General features: G+C 37.7%; 1 pseudogene; it reads left to right on the top strand.

The window, feature by feature from the left end:
- The window catches only part of LOC103896702, an 80774-nt pseudogene extending 61678 nt beyond the window's left edge, over positions 1 to 19096 (top strand).
- The last annotated feature ends 3089 nt before the right edge of the window (positions 19097 to 22185 follow it).

Below are 22185 nucleotides of genomic sequence, written 5' to 3'. Positions count from 1 at the left end.
CTATGTTTAGCAGAGCTGAGCAGGAGTTTGCTATCATCATCTGCTCTTAACGGGAAAAGTCCAGTTATGCTTTTTTCTCTGGGGGGAAGAAATATATCTGCTAATTTTCTGTTGAATATTTGAATTGAAATACTTAGATTTCATGTAGATCTTGCAAATTTAAATACTCCCGTTATTGAACCATTTCCAAGTATTTTGTTCTGGGTCAGGTTGTATGTGCCTGAGCTGACCTAATGTCACATATAATCAACAGTCTGGATATTGGTTGCCTCTCCTCCCCACGTATGCTACCTAGACTGCATGTCCCATGTTGCACTAGGTTTGTGTTTGTGTAGCTGTGGGCTTTAGGCACACAGAAGGCCTGCATGTGTGCTGTGGGGCTCAAAGGTTTGTTCAATCTATTAATTTAAATGCCCAGCTTACATAGTGAAAAACTGATCCAAGCTGTGAGAGTCCTGTAGTGTGAAAACACTTCAAATACTATTCTACATGAGAAAAATCTTCTATACACCTACTATTCTCTACCTCACTCTCTTCAGTAATAACTATAATGCTGTATTTTCCCCCCTCTTTCTAGTACCAAGTCATCTGCTTTCCTTTGTAAAGACCCATTATTTGGGGCAATTAAAAATGTTATCATTTCAGTATGTGGGAATTTACCTAAGGAGGAAAAGTCTCTCATCAGGAGCCAGCTTGGGAAGTGGTCTATAAAGCAATAGCAGAATACTTATCCTCCAGGTAGTAGAGGTATGCATTGGCCTGTTCTGGAAAGCTAGGTGAAAAGAACAGTCCAGCTAAAAGGATTTCAATTTTACCTTGTATTGACTCCTTCTGTGGCTGCCATACTTGACTAGCACGTCATGACTTACTCCAGGATGTGTATTGAGGCTAACATGTGTGGCTGCATATGGGATGAACTGGCAACTGCAATGTCCAGATGGCTATCCTGGAATGATGCAATGAAAGAAAGATGGCTATCCTGGAATGATGCAATGAAAAAAAGAAACAGTAATTTAGGGTACAGTGTTCAAGATCAGAATTCAATATAAGTTGTTTTCAGAGCAAGGCATTAGAATTCTTTCGTGGCTTTCTGAATGTTCTGCATTCATAATAATATGAAGGGATGTTAAAGAAATGTGATCTTAATTCAGATGTACTTGCAAAGAATTTAAGTTTTGAAGGTATCTCTATCTTCTTCCTTGGGATTGACTGGAGTGCAATTAATCTGTGAAACACATTGTGCAATGTGATTCTTATCAGACAATCATGAGGTGTTTTCGAATTTGAAGAAGTAGTTGATTTCTTACTCTCAAAAATAAGCACCATATGGTTTTGTAACCAGTTCCCTGACTGGCCTCCCAGCTCATTTAGTCTCTGGCTTCCTGACAAAATTGCTGACTTTCTTTGGTCATGCATCAGAGTAAGCTATGAGTTTTAAACAGAATCCTTAACTTGTAAAAGAAAGCTTTAGTAACTCATGTCTGCAGTAATATGCAAATTTGATTTACTGGCATGTATAAAACGGGCATCAGATCTGTGGAGAACATGTGAAAAGTTTCCAATACATGAAAGCTTTGACAACTATTTATTTTTCTTTCTCATCAGGGTGTGGTGAACACTGGTTACAAGGACTTGCCAAGTAGAATGGCTACTCAAGCCAGTAGCCTTTATTCCAATAACATCTTGAAATTATTAAAGCTATTTCTCCTGAGAAAGAATATTCTCACTTTGAACAAAAGGACAATTTAGATTATGGGGCCATTGATCATGTCATTAGAGGAATTTTGCTAATGAAGGTGAGTTTCAACGCCACTTAAACACTTTTTCATAAAAACATATAAAATGCGTTGTATGAAAGCAGGTATTTTGTTAGTGAGTTTAGTCATTCCAAGGAAACATTATCATTCAATGTCTACATGATAATGTGGTGAGGGGAATTTCTTGCATGTTTCAAGACCTAAAATATGGGGCAAAAAGATTTATAAAAATTTTGGTACTGTAAAATTACCGTTGTACTTCAAACTTGTGTTTTTAAAGAATGTGTTACTGAGAATCAGCCCATCTCCTGACCTACTGAACTGTGCCTTAAGCAATATGACTTCAAGTGCTAGATAGTTTATGGACTCAAATCAGTATGTATTGAACAAAGGTGCTGACAAGTAGGAATAGGTGAGCTGTGTGTGATACTCTAAAGGACTTCAAGTAGTGCAAGTACTTCAAAGTCCAAATGGTTTGACACTTACTACGTCTTTGTGCCGAGGTCAGGAGAGGTAGAGCATTGTTGCTTATAAAGATACAATGGTTTTCTATTGAAACAAGCAGGGTTTTAGCCTCAGAATATGAAACGTATTTCAACCCTGATATGACATCATTAGGCTATATCCTGTGTAGTCTCTGTTGTAATAGCAGTAGCCCTCATATCTTCCTACATCCTTTGGCCCCTTATTCTGGGAGGGGAAAAAGAACTAGATATACAGTTAAATCAGGAGGCAGCCTTAAGATTTGTGAAAACTGATGTTACTTGTATGTTGGCTGCAATTTTCTGTATGCAAGATGTTTCTTAAGATAGACTGATTCTTTTTCAGTTGTTTGTTTTGGATAGAGTAAAGAGGAAGGCTTAATTTCTGTAGTCATGGTGAGTTGAAGATTGACAGGAATCCATATTTGCCTGCACGTAGCATTAAACCAAAGTACAATCATGCTAAACATTTAAATATTGGCAGACTGGAATTACTGTTTGGCTAAGAAAGTGTTTGTAAAGAGAAACATATTCATGTTCAGCTTTTAAGGAATGTAGTCTAGGATCTAGGTAGGTTTTCTTGTTTTAATGTGTGTCTTCTGGGCTTTTTTGTGTGTGTTTTTTTGAGGGTTTGGGGTTTTTTTCCCCCCCTCCAGTGTCAAGTGTATTACATCTGAAATATATCAGGCCAATTTTGGCGCAGTAAGAACACAAAGATGGCTTTTACAACTGACTGAATTCAATGGTCGGTGCTATGTTACAGACCATGGGTTATTATAATCAATATAAGGTAAAGGCCAAATCCCATTCTATTTACTCATGTGAGTAATCCCACTAATTTCAGAAGGACAAATGAGTAACCATGACAGAACTTTGCCTGAAGGGCCACTCCATAATATAATGAAAAGCAAGATACAATAGGAATTCCATCATAACAATCGTTTTGTTCTGCAACAGGAAGGGGTAAAGTGTTATTTCAATAACCTTTCCCAAGAACAGCACCCCTTTCTACTTAAAAAAAAAAAAAGCACAAGAACAGGAAGAGCCATACTCTTACTATCTAGGAAAATGATGACTGCAGCTGGAATTTATATAAAAGGTACAAGGGAATTAATTTATCTATATTTCTTGTTGCCAGTTTGGCTTTTAAATGATGAGCCATGCTAGGAATAATTATGTAAAAATAAAATGAGCTCCTGAAAGGTAGTGTGGATTAACACTGAAAAGCAGCAGGCAGTGGTAAATCAGGGTTGCTAACGTATCATGTTCCTTTCCAGTTGAATGAAAGGCTAAAAATTTAACTTTTCAGGATCCTTGGTGAATCATTGTATACCTTTTGTTACCAGGAAACTTCTTCTGATATTAATTATGTATGAAATAAAGAGCCAATATGGTATAGGTTAGGGATCCAATCCAAGGCCAATTAACATAGACTGTTCTCAAAAGCTTTTGGATCAGGGCCTGTATATACTGCATAACTCCAGATGTCACTATCTGTCTTGAAATAAATGTATGAAATGGAAAATGAATCATATAGCAAGGTTTTGATTATGTTGAATAATATTTTCCTCATAAACAAGATTGTTATGCTTTTTGTATTAACTGCCTTTAAAAATAATGATAGAATGAAAAAAAGAATAATGCAAATGATAATGGAAAAGGATACGTATAACACACCTTTTCAAGGGTTCACTACCTTCAAAGCTCCTTTCGAGGTAAATGAGTAACAGTAGAAATATTTATTAGTTCAAGGGAAGCAATTTTTGGTGGTAGAAAGTTGATTTTAAAGGAAGAAAAAAGAGAAGGAAGTCTGTTTCACTTAATGAACCGTTCCATAACCAGGCTTTGTACGGCATCTGAAAGACCTTCCTTACTGCCTCCTCCCCAGGGTCTCTGACTTAGAGTTTTGTCCAAAGTATCATCCTTGTTTGAAGATCTATTTTCTTTGACTAATGTTGGGCAATCTGTATACAAGTTTTAAAGTTTTTATTAAAAACTTCCTAAAATGATAATCCAACTGAAAATTAAACTCCTGTGAGGTCCAAGAGCAAGATTGTGATATCTTTCTAAGTTGGGCTTTGTCTTTATAGGAGAAATTAATTCCATACATTGATTTGCTCAGAGCTTACTTGGGTATATTTAACAAAACATTGTGCAAGTGATGACAAAATATGTCTCCAAGTAAAATATCATATTATCTTGGATTAATGAAATGATCTAGTTTTTTCCTAAAGAGGGAAAAACATTTCCCTAAACCACCAACACATATGGTCAAAGAGACTAGTACTGGGAGCAATAATATTTTCTCCCAAGAAAGTATTGTTGAACTCTTTGTGTGGTCTGCATCTTTTAACAACGTTCAGATGCTACACTGTGGTCTGTATTCCTACTAAGCAGTAAAGGTTGTGAGAAGTCACTGGGGAATTTGACATATTTAATTTTGTTTTTTTGATGAACTATTTCTCCATATTTGCCCAAGTGGAATATTTTTTATTTAAGAAACCTAGTTTGGCAGTCCCGTATGCATCTGCTGGATCCTGGGGTCCCCACTTCATCCTCAGGTTGACAAAGATTCTATTATTCCAAAATTAGTTTTCTGGCAAAAACAATGCATACAAGTTATGCATGTAAAAGCACGTGCAGGAAATGCCTTCCACCGCCATGGGTGTCAGTGACACAGCTTCAGTGGAAGTAGGGTTAGGGTTCCACGCCTGTTTTTATTTTACAGTTAATAAAAGAAAGTGCTTTTTTTTATTCTTCTGAGTGCGTACTTTTTCTTTATAGGTTTGGCAGGTATTTTAGGACTGATGCTTATTTCTCCTAATCCTTCTTTTACTCAAATGGTGACCAGATTTGTTCTTGCTTGGAATAGTGGTTATCACACTACCCTGGGAGTCACACCTGGCCTCCATTTGCCTCTCATACCAGAAATTGTATTTATTATTGCTAAGTGTACTGTCTGCTGCTTTCTTCTCTTGTATGCTTCATTATGACAGATTTGAGTTCAATTTCATTAGGAGGGACCTACAGGAAGTCAAAACAAGGTTAATGACTTACCCAAAGTGAATTACAAATGAGATTAGAATTTATGAGTTCCTGCCTCAAAACTTTTACTCCAGGCACTAAACAATGTTGTTTTCATCTTTACTTAGATCCATGATGCATATTCATGCACACAAATTTTACTGGCAACCAAAGGATTGTATAATGATGATTGCTTGTAAATACTGGAATGCCAACATGAACATCAATGGGTATGTTTATACCCATTGTCTCTGCAGTAAATATACATATTTCTGTGAGTGGTAAGATGACCGGAGAAGAAAACGTTGAACAGAATTAATGGGAATAGTGAGAAGATGTGATGGGAAAACTTTGATTTCACCTCAGGTATGTGTGTCTACATCCTTTGCTTTTTCATCTGCATAGGACCAGCTTCTTTCTGCGTGGTCTTGTCCAAAAAGGAATATGTCTCCAAAAAAGGAGAATGTTTCTTCAGCTGATGAAACTACTAGGTTAAACTTTCTAAAGATCATTGATACACAAGTATCTAGGTTACTTTGCCTAATTGAGATACTGCATGCATTTGCCGTGACATAGAAGTACAAAGCTGCATGTGGGAATTTACAATCTGAGCAGCATCCTTACTGAGTCAGCCGTCAATTTCTTGGAGTAGAGCATTTTGCAGAGCAGGCTTTGCTGATGTTTTCAGCTTTAAATTTCCATTTATGATGGAAAAAGTATTTAAAAATTAGATTCTATTCTAAGCAAAGCTGAATGAAAGTGTACCTCAGTTTGGCTTTAGAAGCATTTTAATTCCAATTTAATTTTTTTATAGAACTTTAGGCAGAAGAACCTGCTCTTTTAATACAACTACTTAGGTATAGTCTTGTGTGAGTAGTCTAATTCTTTTGGTAGTAGAAGTCAGTTGTCACTGTTCAAGACCTTTGCTCTGAAAAAGCATTTTCTAGGACAATTGACTATTTTTTTCCATATAGCATACCTATCTCTGACGTTCAGTATGTCTAATGTTAGGTTTCTATGTTACTAATAGGGTGTCAAAATCAATAACCTGAATTTTTTGAAGTATTAAACTGCTAGGGCAGCCCCTGAAATCTCTTCATGCTCATCAGCTCTGTGAAAGAGGTGAAAAATAATTACGGACTTTTGGTCCATGCGATTGAGTACTCAGGTGTGGAAAACTTCAGATTACAAAAGTATCTGTGTCAGCAACTTAATGTCTAGAAGCAAACCTGTAACAAAAAACATTTGCAGAGATGTGCACAGTTGAGAGGAATAGGTTGTTAAGATAATTGATTCAAAGGGTTCATTGTAAATAGCCACAAACAAAACATACTTTCATATATTAGTTTGATCACACTTGCACTGAGACTACCCCTCCACAGACAGGGTTTCCTCCTGGAAACCTCTCTTAGAATCATAGAATAGTTTGGGTTGGAAGGGACCTCTAAAGGCCATCTAGTCCAACCCCCCCGCTGTGGGCAGGGACATCTTCACCTAGATCAAGTTGCTCAGAGCCCCGTCCAACCTGACCTGGAATGTTTCCAGGGACGGGGCATCTACCACCTCTCTGGGCAACCTGGGCCAGTGTTTCACCACCCTCAGCATAAAAAGTTTCTTCCTTCTATCTATAAGCCCCCTTTAAGTATTGATAGGCTGCAATCCCTGGAGCCTCCTCTTCTCTAGGCTGAACAACCCCAACTCTCTCAGCCTTTCTTCATGGGAGACGTGTTCCATCCCCCTGATCATTTTTGTGACCTTCCTCTGGACCCACTCCAACAAGTCCGTGTCTTTCCTGTGCTTGAGGGCTCCAGAGCTAGACACGGTGCTCTGGCGGGTGGGGGGTGGGTGTCTCACCAGAGCAGAGGGGCAGAATCCCCTCCCTTGACCTGCTGGCCACACTTCTTTTGATGCAGCCCAGGATACGATTGGCCTTCTGGGCTGCGAGCGCCCATTGCTGGCTCATGTCCAGCTTTTCATCCACCAGTACCCCCAAGTCCTTCTCGGCAGGGCTGCTCTCAATCCCTTCATCCCCCAGCCTGTATTGATACTGGAGGTTGCCCCGACCCAGGTGCAGGACCTTGTGCTGGGACATTTGTTTCAGTTGTTTCAATCAGTGGGTTTGTCATGCTAATTAGAACCTCATAGTAATTTGTCTGTGGGTGCAGATGTAGCAGATCTTATAAGCTATCTAGCCAGTTTCTAAGTTCTGAGTAGTAATCTGCGGTCAACAGTGATGTAATAAAGGTGGAAAAGAGACACTAGAATCACAATTTTTTCAGTGATTAAAGACAAGAACCTTCATGCTAGCATTGTTCTAAAATGCTCCCCAAAACCATGTATAGAGACAAATACTGCATTGATAGGAAAGAAAGATGTGTTTAGATTTTATTAGGAACTAGGAAACCTATGGAATAGACAGAGCTTACGAGAGAAGGATGGGTTCTATCTAATGGAAGATGAAAGGCTATTGGGGCTTATTAAAAAGATTATAGGGTAGTTTTTAAAACTCAAGACCAGGAAAAGCAGATAAATTAGATAACATAATCTAGAATGAAGTTCTGCAACTCTCAAGGAAAAGCGAAGGTAGAATTTGTCAAAATTAATTTTAAAAAATAGCATAAACAGTCAACACGAAGTCCCTTCTAAGTAGAAAATGAAAAAACTAAGCAAACATACCATATATACAAACCCATATATATTACCCCAGCCATGCTAGAAGTTTAGGAAATAAGATGGGTAAGGAAGGCCTGACTTTGAGAGAGAATAAGGAATCCATTTTAAAAGAGCACAAATAGTTAACAAAATTGAAAATGGTCCTACTAAAAGGAAAACAAAGTAAAGTCCGACACTATATGGGAACTGAATTTGCAACTGGAATAAGCTGCAGAACACAAAATGACGGTTACACCAGTTTTAACATGAAGGGATTTGCAGAGAAAGAAAGCATACTCATGAGAGTTTTACTTGCTAATTCTTACAGGTAAAACCTGTATTTCTGAACAGGTGGTTTCTTAATTACACAGAATGCTGGATATGTTCAAATGACCTACTCCAGAATAAGATCTCTGCCTTGTCCCTAAAGCAGTGTTTATAGGGGGATATGGTACCTTTCTATGCCATTGGACATAACATTGAACAGGTTATTCAACATTAAGTTTTCTTCTGTTCAATAGTTAAGTAATCCAAAACTAGGAGGGTGGTCTTGGCTAGCAAAGCTAGTCATACGAGCAAGCAAAAAGCCTTATTCTGTCTGAAATATTAATGCTACAAGCAGCAAGGAATGAGGGGTATGTGCAGAATCAGGCCCTCCAGGAAAGCTATTCACTTATATGGGCAAGTATTTGCCATCCCTCTTCATTAGATCATGGAATCTGTTATCCCTAGGGCCAGGGAAACAATTTTATAGCCTTTTTGTTTTCTACTGTCCTTATTTGAGCATATTCCTTTGACTGTGTTATGTTTCATTCAAGAGAAAACAGCTTTGCATTTCCAGTTCCATAATACTCAGTTACAAAACAGCAACACATTCATTCACTAGATGCCAATCTGTATCTAGTTTAGAGTGTCAGTACATCAGGAGGGAGACCATATTTACTTTTATTTGCTATTTTTTAATCCACCTCCAGATGCATGTGTTGTTCAAAACTTATTAAAACTGAGCTATTTCTTATTAGAGGTAGAATCTAATTGGCAATTATCTTTAGTAAAGACAGAGAAAGGAAGTATTTTGGGAAGAAAACAATCTGATAGTAATCAGACCTGAACTGGTTCTCTTACCTGCCCTTAAGGCTTCCTACATCCTAGAAAAGTGTTCAGCACTAAATCTGGAAGAAATGAGGTGTCGGATTTCATTAATTCTTAAAGGTTTTTTTAAACAATACCATCACTGGAGAGAAATCTGATGGATGTCCTGGAACTTATCAGAAGGTCACATGGCAGTCAATATACATGGTAACAAAGCTTATTTTCCAAATGGTTGTTTCACAGTTAGTTTTACATTGGAACCCCATTCTTTGAAATGATATTGTATCACTGTACTAGAATAGCTCATGTGTATTAAAAGAATAAAGTAAAATATTTCCCTCTGCCCTATAATACATGGAAGGAATGGATCAATAAAACCTTAGAAGTAATAAATGCTTCAAAGACTGAGAGAGCTCAGACTGAACTGGAAGCAGTAGCAGATATTTTTGGTTTATATTCTGGATACAAATAAAGGAGACTCTAATTCTTACACTTAGCTTTTGACCTGATTCATCGTGAGGACCAGGTTAATAATTAGATAAACACTGGATCAAAATTATATGCTGCATTGTTGCTTCTTAAAGATAAGGTGTACAATCACTGAAGCTAATTTTTTTTTTTCCCCACTTGTCTTACAAATGGGTATGGGAGTACTTGAGATGTGTTCTGGGAAGTTTATGTTGCTTCTCGCTTCTTGTTATGTTGCATCTTTTCCACAGGCCATAGTACAAGCCACATCAATACAGTCATACAGCTATTCTGTTTGATGCCAAATCTCCTCAGGATATAGTATCTATAAACTTGCTCCATCACAGCATTGTTAATATCCTTGTATGACAGTTTCCCTTCCGTCAGACTTAAGTCTTTGGACTTAGACTTCTGAAAAGCCCATAAATATTTCTTGAAGATACCAGCCAACACATGGTCTTTGGCCTTTCCAAATGTTCTAAGAATGTTGTCGAACGGCTATATTTGTCTGTTAGTTATGATTTCAGCATCATGGATTTTTCTGACTATATTATTTTGGATCATACTTTCAACTCATTCAGTGATTTAGGTTAAAAGACAATTTATTATTTAAAATTAAGTCACCATGCACTCTTTAAATATCAGAAGGAAGACCACATGTTTACTAAATGAGGTCATGTAGGAATTTCAGAGCACTTTTTATATCAAAACATCTAAAATCATAATATGAGAGAATCAGAACTTCATATTTAGCTTGATAAAATACACTACTTTTACCCATAAAGAATATAATGGCTAAAACAGTTTTAAATTTGTCCAGTGCAGGGCAAGTCTAGCAAAGGTGTAATATCTTCCAGCTTGAACTAATGTGATAAGTATTTTCCTCTTAGGGCAGAGTATTAAGAAATAAGCCTGAAAACAATAAAGAATAAGGCAGTAATTGAGGCATTGTAGACTAATATTAGAAAACAATACGTCAGTGTTGATGATAATTGAAAACATGTACTCAAATATAAGTCAATGGATCTTGGAACTGAGTTGCTGGGATGCTAATTAGTTTCATGGTTGCTTGGTGGGTTGGTGTCATAAAGAAATACAGAAACCAGAAAATGTGAAGGGAGGAATGTGTAGAAGTCTTATAATCAGAAATGTATATTCACTTGCATTAATAAACAAAGAAGAAATCTTTCTCATCTTTAAAGATAAACTATTGGTTCTCCAATAGATCTCCAGTCCTCCTGGAGATTTTAAAAGCCTTTCAATGCCTTTATATTCCTTTACAAAGAGTAAAGCTTGAAGTACAGCAATGTTCCATGTTCATTTTTTCTTTGTTTTTCGGATGATGTATTTCGGCTCAGTTGTGTGCTGTGCAGGAGTGCTGGCAAGGTTGTCTAGTCAGAACACTTCTGGATTTGGGAATGCCCTTGGTATGATTGGTATGTCAGATTTAGCAGCAAGCAGCAGTAGGAGCACCGAAATCCTCACCAGAAGTGCTTGCACAGATGTCTATAGCCATGGCTCAGGGTGGCACAACGGGTATGTACACTTCTTACACAGTATATGTGCTCAACTCACAGCATCCTTTTTAAGTGTTATTTATTAATTTACTATTCTTTGAGAGGATAGGAAAATATATTATGAAAGTATATGAATTCCTAAAGGTGGCCCTCTTAACTAAGCGGGGAGTATAAGTTAGGGTGAAAAATCTTACTTGCTGATAAAAAGCTTAAGTTTTGTCGAAGTAGAATGTTGTTCTGAAATGAAAAAACTGATGTTTCAAAAAGCACTGAAATCAGTAGATGTTTTTCGAACTTCCCATTTATTTTCTCAGCTGAAACAATTTTCTTGTTATGAATCTACCAACTGCCTCAGTTGATATGAATTAGAATTTATTAATTTGTGGGAAAAGAAATATTTGAAAAATCTAATTTAGTTTTAGTGCTGATTCTCTAAGGAGGATTTTTTTGTCTGATACTATGGATGCCAATAGAAATTCTCAGAGGTTGCGCTTGAAACTTGGTGAGAGAGAAGAGGGGAAGGTACTACTTCTTAGCCGGTTTGTCACTTAGATTGTGGCAGTCTTCTAATGCGTCCAGAGGCATTTGGCCTGCCTTGATTTTCTGTAGGCAAAACGTGTTTAGAAACTCTGGCGGGTGCAGTCACACAACGCTCCCCCATACATAAGAAACAGTGGCTTCAACAAAGCTGTTCTGGCTCTTAGCTCATTTGCGAGGGGAGGGAAGTAGCCTTATACAGCTTGGCTTAACAAATTCAGTAGGACTGGAACACGAGGAGGAGGAGGTTAGTGACTTTGGCTTTTGTGTTGATTAGGAGAGATGTTGATGTTGGTCTCAAAGATTTCTTTTGCTGGATTTGCTAGAGAGTGTTTAACTAAGAGTCCGACTTAGATTCCATAGAGCATTACTCCTAGGATTCTGATGTGAACAACTAGAGGCTAGAGGAATTGTAGTAAGAGATCTTTTAGGTCCCTATGTATCAATTATTTCCTACTGCGATGATATACAGCTATTGAAGCTTTGTGTTCTGAATAATTAGTGTCCTATTTGCTACTACAAAGCAATCACATAGCAAACTGCTTTTGTTTTCCCATAATTAACAAAGCTGAAATAGAAGGAGTCATGGAGTATGACAGGAGCTGGAGCACTTCCATTTCTGAGAATTGCTTCCAAAAAAATTCCTAAGCTTTTGCCTTGTATCTGCAATAGGTGGATCTTTCTTCCAGTTAAACTAATTTCCAAGGAGACAAGTGTCTTTGGTATTTTTATTCTGTATCTGTAGCCTGTCTTAATTTCTAGTGCTTTAGCATTAAAAATATTTTAGTGCTAAAGTCAATACAGCGTTTAGAGCAGCATACTTGCTTCCAGGTTTGCTGAACTTGGCACCATTTCTACTTGGGCACCACTAGTTGAATGCTGGCTTGCTGACAGCATCTATGGCTAGTGTGGTAACTTACATTGGGTCCAAGCTACACTCCTGGATTAGTGTGCAGTCTTGGTGTTACAGGACTCTCCTCAATTATGGTAATAGTATCAAGAGAGCAATTCTTGAACCTCTTCATTGCAAATAAATGTAAGGTTTTTGCACGCACATCCAGCACTTGCTGAATGCTAGCCACAATGCAGTCTTGCATGTTAGCTGAAAAATTTGGCATAAATTATGACAAATCAACAGAGCACTCTGCAGAATGTTTATCTAGCCCTGCAGAAATTCTGTAACAAGTCTGCAAGACCCTGCAGGATCCCACAAACCACACTGCAGAGATCCAAAACTTTTTAGCCAGCAGCAGTGCTGTAAAATAAGCTGTGGATTTTTATCTAGTCAGATGTATATGTAATCCTAGCCATTGCTGTAACTGTGGACTAGTTTTGCAAAGAAATGAGCGTAAGGGTCTTGTCCTTCAAAATAACAAAAACAAATGATTTCAGCTCCTAGAATGCCTGTAAAATCTTTCAGCAAAAATTCTAAAGGTGTATCTGCTTACATGACCAAACCCAATAACGATTGTAGGTAACAATCTTCTCTAACTGGGGTGCTTGAATGAACTTTTATTTGCTTTTGTTTCACTTATTTAATATTTTAGGAATTAAATAATTTCTTGAAATATGAATTTAATTTCTTATGTTTTCTTATTTCTTTTATTTCTTATGTTATAATAATTTCTTATTTCTTTACTAAATTGCAGGGACTGACACTGACAGCTGTAGGTGGAGCAGATATGCCTGTTACTAAATTACCAAACGGTTACTCTGGCTGAGCCTTGTGTGCAGAAGGATTTCTTCTTGACAACAGTCTTGACAGTTGTGGGTGCCTTGATTGGTTCCTCTGGATTGGAGCTATCCTGTTGTGCATTGTGTGTGCGTGTGTGGTAAGGAAATACCACTGGTTTGTCCCCTTTTCTGTGTGAAATAAGACTAGGGCATCTACATTGGAAACTTTTAGAAATAAGATGTTGCAGGAGATTGGATGATTGGACTGGCTCCCTGACAGAATTTTGCTTATAATGGTAGTAAACAATGAAAAGTTATGACAACTGGATAGATGTCTGGTGGGTTTTCTAGAATTAGGATTTGGCAAATGAACTTCTTAAATGCCAAGGACAGCACAGAAATCGGAATATGTCTGGGTTGCATGATGTGGAGCTGTACAGAGATATCCAGCCAACTCAAGGGTTGCAAGCAGTATGTATGTGCTAGGAGAGCCCTTCCTCATGTAAACATGCTAACAATTCAATTCCTGATGGTCACAGGCATGGTGGACTGGGTGTTGACTGGCACTCATACATCAGCATGGAGATTAAACTACTGGCCTTGAGAGTGTTGATTCCTTCAGATCAGAGTGGTGGTCTTATACCGTAAGAGAACTTGCATAGCTTTGCCCAAGTTCTAGCCATTCTGTATGTAAACAGTTCCTAGTACACTAAATCTGGCAACTGAACTTTAAAAACAACCAGGAAAAGCAATAACAGCAATGTAATTTACTCATAAAACCAATAATGTAAGTTAATATTTTGAAAATGCTGAATGGCCTTCATTGAAGGATCTCACCCAGCAACTGACTTTGAGGAAGTGGAAAATGTGCTGTTTCACAACAAGCAAGAGGGGAGATGTTATTTAAACAAAGAACATCTTTGTTTTGCTAGGGAAAAATGTTAAGGTAGTTTAGGGAGGAGAAGAGAAATTGTTTAAAAATGGCTGAAAAACAAGGCTTTCTCAAAGGCGTATCTGAAAATCTGTTTGAAATGTGTGATTTTTATGCCAAGTGGGATGCTGAAGCTTTAAAAAAAAAAAAAAAGCAATGCAATACTGAACTGTTGAACCATTGCTGTATCAGCTTCGCAGCTTGTTAAAGTAAACTTTAATGAGCTGAAGAATAATGCAGTCTGCCTTCCCAAACAAACTACATGGGAATTTACAGCAAATGAACTATTTATTTTGGGATTCTTTTAATGGACTTGGAACTGTTGTTTTGACCAATATGCTCATTTAATACATTCACATTTAGGCCATGATCACATCTTTGCCAAATGTCATTTTTGGGTGGTTATGGCACAGCATCTACAGCAGGAAGGAAACCTATGGAAATTGTTGGAACTTGCACTGAAGCTGGATTAGACCAAGCTATTGAAATGATAAGGGAGTCTAATTCTGTCATTACCCTGGGTGAGAGTTCAGATGTTTGTTGTTCAGTTACTCAATAGTAGGCTTTTCAAGCTACCTTGGATCTTGTATAACATTCTGCATATTTCACTGTTCACTATCACTTTAATCATGTCAAACTCATTTCCACTTCCTTTGAATCTATCCAATTCATGCTTGTCATCCAAATATTAAAATTGTTAAATACCTCTTCCCTCCTTATATGCCACCTGTGTCTCATCTGATGTTAGCAGTTATTCCTCCCTGGGCTTTGCCCATAAATACAGACCTCTACAATCATTAGTCAACTTCTTGCCTAATCATCCCTGTTCCTATGTATATGCTATGCTTCCTTGGAAGCTGGAGTGTCCTAAGCTTTACGAAAGGAGTACCATTTTTCTTTACCTTGAAATCTGTTTTGAAAGCCTAAGCCTGCAGAGTCATTTACTTACAGGCTGAGTGCACACTATTAAAGCATTGCCCAGCTTCACTCTGACAAGTCTACTCTTCTGTCTTTGACGCTAACTTTTATCCTTGATTTAGTGTTTCAGGGCACAGATTTTGCTTTCTTGTCTGTTGCAGACTAGTGCTAAGTATTAACTGTTATTTTAGTGATGTACAAATACGCGAGACTTGAAAATTTGCCTAATAGACATTAAAAATACAATATAAGCTAAGGAGGAGGTTGTAACAAATGTTTGATCACAAACTACAAGGCTGTATTTCTTCTTTCCTATGTTTGCAGTGAAACCTCTTGTTCAGATGTATTCAAAAAGGACAGCATTTTTGGGACTTGGTGCCTACTTGTCACCAGTAAACCCATTTAATACGCTGTCCTGTATGTATGTGACGTTAGTGAAAGCTGAATGCTTCCTGATGTAGTGAATTACAACCATAATTAATGTTCTAGTTCTAATGAAAAACGTTGGTTAACTAGAAGTATTGCACTTGATAATGTAGCATACATTTTGGCAGTACTACAGTCCTCATCCTTTTGTAATGATACAGCACAGGGCAAAAGGGTTCATCAAGGCCCTAGATCTAAGACTACACTAATCTTAATTTCATCAGGTTTATGCCATGTGTCATATCCTGGAATTCTGAGGTTTTACTGTTGCTGTATATTCCAGCCACGATGTCAGTCAGATCTGCTCTTTATGATTAGACCTTAATGAACAACACCTCACTTCACATCTGTGAACTCTGCTGGGAGTTTTTCTCATCTTAAAAAATAATGAAGGCCTCTAGCGTAGAGCTGGGGATAGTGGAAATACAAAGAATTTGGGCACGAACCTTAAATGGATTTCTTTTTTTAACCTTTGAATGGTACTGGTTTATAGCAAAGAAATATGAGATGAAGTTACTGAAGTTACTTCACTGGGCCTCCCTCTTTGTGTTAATTCTCATAAAATAAAAACTCTCTTGCTTTTCCTAAAAATGGGTAACCCGGCACTGCCAAGATTTATGGAGGGTAATCAGCTATTCAGTCTGAGATTTCTTCAAGAATGACAAGCTTTGGCCAACATTCATTTTCAATTTGCAACAATAACAAAAAAGTTTATGTCATGACATTTTAGGAAAGTTTAATTTCTGTAGGAGAGCTATACATGGAAAATATTAATGGAGATCAGGAAACATTCAGTTTTCACACATCTCATCTACAGGACAGCATAGCCACTGAGTTGAAATGTGCCAGCTAATCGTTCTTCTTTCATTAAAACAAATTGCAAAAAGTTATAGTATTTTATGAATGCACGAGAACAAAAGACTATGGCTCCAAAGATGTAGGAGAAAAACCTTAAATAAAATAGTTTTTACGCACTGCTTTGCCTGAAGCTATTGAGCACTTGCTATGTAGCCGGCTGATCCGTTTTGCCCCTCCGCTGAAACCTGAGGTGAGGCCTAGGTCTTCTCTCCCCTAAGTTACGGGCGTTAGAAGCACTGTATATACCTACAGTTGTAATCAAGCAGACTTCTCCAGCTGACCCAAGAATACAGTTGGCTTCTTTCAGATGCAGCTGCATGCAGCCCTTAGCCAAATGGATGGGTCATCATGATGAGGGGCCTCTGAAAGGAGAGGGATATGGAAAAAAAGGAAGAGAACTGCCAAAGTGCCTCCCCCAGCAGAGCAGGCTGCTCTAGAGAGCAATGTTAAGTGCTGTTGTTTTTGTATAGTCACATTAAAAAATCCAACAGAAAACACTCAAAGTCCTAGAAATTTTTTATTAGTCAAGATGTTTATATACTCTTCCCCTGAAGATTAAAGAAATTATTTTTAAAAGGGTCAGAGGCTTTATTTGCAATAAAATAGTGAATTCCAAATAGAACACTGCAGTGTTCACACACACACACACACACACACACAAAAATCAGTGTTCAGGGTGTTAATGATTTGTGGTTTTAATTTTCACTCACTTAATTATCTTTTTTAGATTTTTTTTCTGTATAAGTCCTAAGTTTGAGGATGGCAAATCTTTCCTAATATATTGCACACTGCGTAAGTAGGGAAGGCCATAACAGCTGTAATCATTTCTCTGGAGATGTGCATGATCTGTAGCATCAGGAAGAAAGGCAAAAATGGCTCTATGCTGCCTCTAGACCTTCCTCCTCCTTCTCAGGCTGACTATTAAACCAGAGACTACGTAGGCCACTGATGACAGGTGGGGATCTGGCAATTTCAACAGCACCTTTTCAGATCTTTGCATTGCCTTGCACTGGCCGTATTTCCTTCACATAAGAATTCTTCACTGCTTTATCTGCTTTAGAGCTGCTTTGCATCACTGGACCCAGCTTAATGGATGGGAGTCAAACTGTATGATTTTGTTCCAAGCAAATATGCAGGTGATAGCTCATAAAGGAAGGTTTACGAGCTAAACTTAGCACCATGGAATCTTGAATTTACTGCCTCTGAGAAGACTCCATGTCAAATCTTTTCAGCTGACAATCTTAATGTTTCTGAGTCACTGTCCATCCTATAAACTCAGTCTGGAAAGGCAAGATGATGTATCTACTTTTCATAAACATCTGAAATAGGTGTAGCTTCATTGCTGCAAAGGAGGCTAATCTGCTTGCATTGTTGCATCTGATGATGTAAGTTTGTTGACATTATATTTGCATGCATTTTAGGAACTTAGAAACAGCAGGGAAAACAGATGTTTCTGTGTTAAGACGGCTTTTATTCCCCTCTTTGCTCAAAGTAGACCTATGGTTGTCTCACTCCTGGAGGCTGTTCTCCACATAGCAGTACGCTAAATTCCTTTGGCTCATGCATCTCAGTCACTTGGAGGGCTGTTGCAGAAGGTATAAAAATGGTACAGCCAGAACACCCTTGCCTTCTCTGGTTGTCAGGCTCCTGGGAGGCATAGCCAGCCCTGTGGTTAAAAAGGTTAAGAGGAATGGAAGCTGGAAGGCGATGCTGATTTCAGTAAGGACTCTAGGAGATTGAACAGATGTACAGACCATTAAGCTTGGCTTTACTAGGCAAACTGTGAACAACTTAAAAAAAAAAAAAAAAAAGAAAGAAAGAAAAGAATTGATAGGCACACGGGTAAGTATTTCTGGCAGAGGAATCACTGCTGCTTTTGCAGATGTCACTATTCACAAACCCATTAAGAGTTCCTTGAAGGATTCAATGAGCATGAGGATAAGGGTGATCTAGTTGATACTGCTGGTGCTACAGCTCTAAACTAAGCCCCACCTCTTCATCAGTAGGGTTAGTCTAGAAATAGACCATTCATGAGCACTGTGGCTAGAGGTTGTAGGAATTGCTAGCAATTTTTAGAGCTGTGTTCTACTATCTTAACCCAAGCTGTGGAATCTCTTGGACTACTAAAATGTTAATTCCTGGACCTATGATGATTGTATGTAAATGGAGTGCTTCTTGCATGCAGAACCATGGAACTGAGGAACTGAACAGAAAAGAAATTGTAGATTTGGATGGTAAGTGAGTAGTGTTGAAATAAACTACATGGTATAACATAATGGACGTCATCCTTGGATCCCACATATGCGCTCTATTTAGCCACCTCACGAGGGCCTTGCGTAAGTCTGCCTCTTAAATCTTAGGAGTATTTATCTTCATGATATCTTACCCAGAGAATGCACAAGATTTTTTTTAATGGTTTTCATTAGCACGTGTAACTGCCAAGATTCGATTCTAGGTTTGAACACCAACAGATGGACCTAATTTTTTTTCATTCAGATGAAACAACAAACTGTCATCGTATATTGTATGCTTGATTAATGTGCTTTGGTGTTGTCTCGATAACTTGAAGCAGTGGCTTTTCCTTTCATAATAACACATTTTGTAATCTATTTCCTTTTTGTCTCAGATACAGACTTGGCTCTGGTCATTGGTGCAAATGACACAGTAAACTCAGCAGCACAGGAAGATCCCAATTCTATTATCACTGGCATGCCAATACTGGAACTCTGGAAAGCACAAAAAGGTACTAAAAACCAATGACAGAGTTCAGTACAGTGTTAGTTATGATACATTAATTTCTCACAGGAAAAGTGCCAACGTAGAGAGACATAAACAAGAAATGTCTCCTAAACTGTGATGCCTTGCAAGATGAATATACATAGTCATGTTTAACTGAAAATAGCCACTGCAAAACTTTGCAGGGGCCTAGAAAAAGAAATCCTGGCCACTTCCACGGAACCATGCAGATGTTAGAACAGCTGCAGTATTGCACGTTACCTTGCTCGCTTGAATCTACTGTGTTAGGTTTCATGGACTGCAAAAGATTCAAGATTTCTCGTTTCTTACCCCATTGTATTTTTTCCGACAGATTCTCCTTTTTAAAATGAGCAAAATCAGTTACACTATGCCTATGTTAGAGATTATTCTGCATTTAAGTTTGGCAGTATAGTTTTGTTGGCAAATTCCCTGGCAGCTGCTTCAGGCATTGATTTTTAAACCAGTTCCCCCGATAAAGTAAGCCATATTCAAGGAGAAGAGGAAGCTTTTGGCAATGTAAAGGTTTCATGTATTTTTTGCCAACGCAGTCATGATAGAAAAGAATGCAATCACTTTTGTACTCTTAACTGACATAGGTATGCAGATCGAAGCCAATATTCTAAACACACTTAGACATGTGTGAGGTTAAAAGAGGAAGTAGTGGGATCCAACTGCTTCAAGTAGACTGAGGTGCTTTACACGGTATTTCTGAAAATTGAAGCTGTATCAGGTTGCTTCCTTGTCTGCTGCAAATATGAAAAAAATTGCCTCTGCAGCATTGATTCGGCCCAAAGGAAGCCTGCGAGCAGAGAAAGCTAGATAGAATGTTTCAGTTGCATAGATGAATCACTAAGAAATACAGATTCAGGTCAGCTGGAATTCATGCTGCATTTGGCAAACAACTTAAGTCATGAAACTGAAGCCCCAAAAATAATTTTTGAAAGAAATAAAACATGATGTTCTTGAAATACAGAATTTTTATTTAGCATTAGCAGCAGCATTTGAAATTAAGTCTGTAGTTTCAGCTTCAGCAAACTTTTTTGCCAGAACTCAAAGTGTTGTTCTTCTGTAGAAAAGACACTAAGGATACTATTTTTAGACTTACAAAAAGTCTGATTCTGTTCAATTCATTAGCGTCTGTCTCCAAAGCGAATAGTTTCAGAAATGGTACTAAAGCAGACTTTTAGGCTGTGAGGGTGGCATTCAAGCATGGTTTAAAAAAAAGACTCACTGATTATGAGACCCTTCAAAACGGAGTGAATCCTAGGAATGTTTTTTATAATTTAATTTTTAATTGAGTCGAAGTTAGGTTTTTCCATGTGGAAACCAGCCTAAGTCATTATGATGAAAGCCTCAGAGAGTCCTAAAGTATGTTTAAAACCAGGTCTTGTAGACATTAACAGATAGATATTAATATGACTAGAGATTATATCCCATCATTGTTGATAGCATGTCTGTTGAAGATGATACTAAGACGTAAAATGTTGCAAAAAATGAAGAGTCCATGTTATTTACCTCACAGAAAACGAGTTTTATTAAAGTTACATGTTATTCCAGATCATATGCACAAAAATGTGTTCTCACAGAGTAGAGGTTAGGTCTTATCTCAGTTTGGACGGACAGAAGGTATATTATAAAATAACAGTTACATTAATAGGTTTACATGCTGTTGTTTGTAACAAAACTACATTGAAATAGAGTAAATACTAGCATAAACCGAGGAATTTATAAACTAATCGCATATTATTAATAAAACCCCAAAACGTCAGAGAAACACTAATGCTGGTTTGATTATTTTCTTCTCCAGTAAGTAGTCAAAAGACAGCAAGGAAAACATCACGTTGCATTATATATAAAATGAATTTTCTATCAAGGGTCATATAGTGCATGTTCACTGTAGGTGTTCATGCATGCGATTACTTGAGGCAAACGCGTGTTCCTTAGTACCAGGGTGGGTGCGCTCTTGCTCCTTTCTCCTCTTCTCTGCTAAGCAAATGGCGGAGCATGATCCATGGCATTTCCTCTGTGCAGGTGAGTCAGAATTTCTGTGTAGCTCAACACTCTCTAAACTTTTCTTTGCAGTTTTACTCTTAATTGTTTTGGAATAACCTGTTTATGCCTTTGGCCTCTTTCAGCATGCCCTGTTAAGCCTGGATGGATGTGCTTAACGCTTTTTTTTTTTTTTTACACAAATCTAATACTTCAGCGCTGCTTGGAGATGCAAAGAAAGCATGATACTTCACGAGATAAAGAGTAGGGAACTACACTAGGCTCATTAGCAGCAATATTCAGAATAGTGAAAAGGTATGAAATATTACTTGTTTTTTCCAGTGTATTGTTTGGAGGGATAATACAGCACTTGTGCTGGATATTGCATCCAAACTTAATAAATGAATTCCTAGTCAAACTACTCATCTGTGTACATTAACAGGCTCAGCTGTATGTATCTAAAGTACACATTTGCTCTGTACATATAACAGTTTATTCCTTAATTTTGTAAACTCTGATACCACACTTTGATTTTCTTTGTCTTTATGTTCCCTAAGACAGAAACAGCATAGGAGAAAATCTTTGGCTTGTGTCCTAATGCATTTATCGCTAGGAGGGAGGTATATATTTATTAATATTTACACATATACACATTTCTGTATAGCTCTTCTATGCCTGTTGGAAAAGCAGAAATTTTACCATCAGAGTAATAATACTCAGCCTTTAGATTTCATGCTGAGTTCAACTGGCTTACGGGTGCAGCTTCATATGTAGAGACATGTTATTCAGAGGCAGAAATTAACTTTATAGGTAAGGGAAGTGCACAGGATCATAGGTCGAGTAGGACTCAGTCTTGGCTAGACTGATGTGGAGCATTCTCTTCCGTTCACTCTTCTGTGGTATGTTTCTAAACATCCTATTGCAACACCAGTGGTCTGAAAAGTCAGCAGTAAAATCATAGTTGATTTGAATGTGGTAACAGCACCAGTATTGCTAAAGTTAGACAAAAATTTCCATTTTCAGTGAGGTTAAAATACAAAGTCTGTTTTGCATGAGAGAAGTAGTTCCTGCCTCTTGCTGTGGGACTCAAGAACTATTTGAAT

The sequence above is a fragment of the Aptenodytes forsteri genome, unplaced genomic scaffold (genome assembly GCF_000699145.1).
Source record: "Aptenodytes forsteri isolate BGI_AS27 unplaced genomic scaffold, ASM69914v1 Scaffold1, whole genome shotgun sequence".
Taxonomy (NCBI): Eukaryota; Metazoa; Chordata; class Aves; order Sphenisciformes; family Spheniscidae; genus Aptenodytes; species Aptenodytes forsteri.
Note: the sequence above shows the minus strand (reverse complement) of the source record. Positions and strands in the feature narration are given on the sequence as shown.